This window comes from Arachis ipaensis, chromosome B02 (assembly GCF_000816755.2).
Source record: "Arachis ipaensis cultivar K30076 chromosome B02, Araip1.1, whole genome shotgun sequence".
NCBI classification, from domain to species: domain Eukaryota; kingdom Viridiplantae; phylum Streptophyta; class Magnoliopsida; order Fabales; family Fabaceae; genus Arachis; species Arachis ipaensis.
In genome coordinates, this window is record NC_029786.2 from 5,959,248 (window position 1) to 5,962,572 (window position 3,325).

Genomic DNA, 3,325 nt, shown 5'->3' on the forward strand with positions numbered 1-3,325 from the left:
TAATATTATATTATGATATAATTTTTTTCAAAAAATTAAAATAATAAAAAAATACAAGAATAATTATATCTCACACTTAAATCAAGCTTCTTCTAAGTACTTAAATTCTTAAATTTTGATTCCAAATTTAGGAGTTTATTTTTTTTTTTTTAGATTTTAGGGATTCCATATTTAATTTGTCCATTGTAATCAAAGAGGCAGCTAGACTTTACATTTTTCTCCCAATAATGATATAGGGTCAATATAATTTATTATTTTTAATTAGCAGTTAGCTAACAATATTTAAAAATATTGACTAAAAATATAGCACTGAGCTATATATTGGACTAAAAGTGTTAGATTGCTAACTAAAAGGGATAATCACTATAAAGTATATAAAGTAGGGACACTTCGCTGAGTTATCGTATCTACGTGTGAGACATATTTTGGATACGACATTCATCGATACTCATCGTGTCTTTTATGTCCAACCATGTCTTAATAAAAAATAAAAATATTTTTCTCTAGATACATTTAGACATACTTAAATATCATCACGTATCAACGTGTCTAACTTTATTATTCACATATATTCTTAAAATGATGTTAGATATAGTATATTATTATTTTTTTTTTTGAATTAAAGGGAGCTCAACACAACAGAGTGGAGCAAAGAAAAAAGCTACAATGTCATAAAGATGCATTACAAAACAACTCCTAATTATCCTTGATGTGGTGTCAACAACCAAATGGTTCACCTCCAATCCATTCCTCAGCGAACGCAAAAGACCTGTTTATAATTTCCCGCAAATCGGACATATGATTTCGAAACAGCCTGCTATTCCTTTCTAGCCAGATTGTCCATACCACAGCAAAGAACCCAATGAACCACCTCTTTCTTTCAATCTTCCATATTGCCATGTTTGTCCAGCTTTCGAAGTGGTCCTTGAGAGTACCGGGAGAGCACCAACTCCTTCCAAACGCATGCAGCCAAGCACACCATACCTTCCATGTGATATCACAACCAAGAAACAAATGGAACACAGTTTCCTCAGACTTAGAACATAGCACACACAGCTTGTCATTCTGATCAAGAACACGTAGTCTACACAGGCGATCCTTGGTATTCACCCTTCCGACCAACACAAACCAAGACAAGAGCTCAATCCTTGGAGGGACGAACCCTTTCCATATAGCACGCGTGAAACTATAGCTTGAAATTTCAGCCGGAAGGACGTCCATCTGCATTATCTGTGTAAAGGACTTCGTTGAATAAACACCTGTGTTATCAAATTTCCAAGTCACGGTATCCTCTCTTACATTTGTAGGCTTTGCTGCCTGTAAGGTCTCATGAAGTTGTCTTACCAGGTTCAGTTCCCACTGAAACAACTCCCTTCTCCACTGGAAACTCCAAATCCAGTCTAATCCATCCCAAAACCCACAATCTCCTATGACTGCGCCAGTAAGGGTTGAAACCGAGAAGAGCCTAGGAAACTTATCTTTCAACGCCCCATTAGGCAACCAGCTATCCTCCCAGAATCGGATCGTTCTACCGTTCCCGAGCTCCATAGACAACCCGCTTATCATCTTTTCTCTCAGACGCGGCTCACAGACTTGAAGCTGACAGATGTCCTTCCAAGGACCTCCTCGTGTGGGTGCAGGCTGGTCCCGCAGCATCACTGCAGGGTCCATATTTGTGCAAGAGCAGACCACTTTCTTCCATAAGGGACAGTCTTCTTTTGAGAACCTCCACCACCACTTAAATAGCAATGTTGTATTTCGAATAACTGCATCCCCGACCCCCAGTCCACCTGCATGCTTTGGAGCCATAATTATTTCCCATTTTACAAGGGGCAACCCTTGCTTCCCCCCATCTGTACTCCACAAGAACTGCCGTTGTAGAGAAATCAACTTCTCTGCCACTGACTTTGGCATCTTATATAAGCTGAGGTAGTAAATAGGTAAGCTATTGAGTACCGATTTAATTAGGACCAGCTTGCCTGCCTTGTTCAGAGTCTTTGCTTTCCACAAGCTCAGCTTCTCCTCAACCTTATCAATTACGGGTTTCCACGTCTTCACCCTTCTCGGATTTGCACCCAGGGGGATGCCCAGATATCTGATTGGTAAGGACGCCTCTGTACATCCCAATAACAGACACATCCTACAGACCCACAGCCTATCACAGTTGACCGGAATAATGTTGGACTTCTCAAAATTTATGCTCAGGCCAGACATCAGTTCAAAACACCGCAGAAGTCGCTGATAATTTCTGATGGTCTCCTCTTCAGGTGGGCAGAAGAGGATAGTGTCATCTGCAAACTGCAGGTGAGACAACTGAATGCTATCCTGTCCAACCAACAACGGAGAGATCCGTCCATTCCTCACTGCCTCGCCAATCATCCTGTGCAGCACATCCACGACTAAAACAAACAGGAATGGTGACAGCGGGTCCCCTTGTCTCAACCCCCTCTCCATTTTAAATGGTTTTGACGGGGATCCATTGATAAGCACCGACATAGAGGCAGAGCATACACATTCCCTGATCCATCCTCTCCATCTCTGGCCAAACCCCATCTTCTGCAAAACAATATCCACAAAGTCCCACTTGACTCTATCATAAGCCTTTTGGAAGTCCAGCTTGATTATCGCGGAGCTCCTTTTGCGTGATTTCAACCAGTGCACAGTCTCACAGGCTATCAAAGCTCCATCATGTATTTTCCTGCCCTTCACGAACGCGCTTTGAGTCTCGCCTACAAGCCCCGGCATTACCTTCCGCATTCTCCGAACCAGAAGCTTAGATATTACCTTGTATACACATCCCACCATACTAATTGGCCTCAGATCCTTTATTTCTCGTGCACCAGTAACTTTTGGCGCCAGCGCCACCCAAGTGACATTCGATTCACTAGGTAATTTACCGGATTGGAAGAACCCTGTCACCGCTCCAGTGAATTCGCCGCCTAGCTCCCCCCAACACTTCTTTATAAAGTTCATATTATATCCATCGCTACCTGGTGCCTTTGTTGACTCACAATCCCATACTGCCTCCTTTATTTCTGTAGTTGTTGGCATCATCTCTAGCTCCATTGCCTCTTCCTCAAGAATCCGCTTTACTAGCCCATCCCTAAACCCAATAGTCGGCGAGGGTTCCTGATGATACAAGTCTTTATAGAAATCCCGTATAGCAATCTTTATCCTCGCTTGATTCCGTACCAATCTCCCATTAACCATTAAAGCATCAATCCGATTGGACCTTCTTCTCGAAGAGGCTATAGTGTGGAAGTAGCGCGTGTTTTTATCCATCTCCTTCACATGACGAGATCTTGACATCTGCTTCCAGTGTACT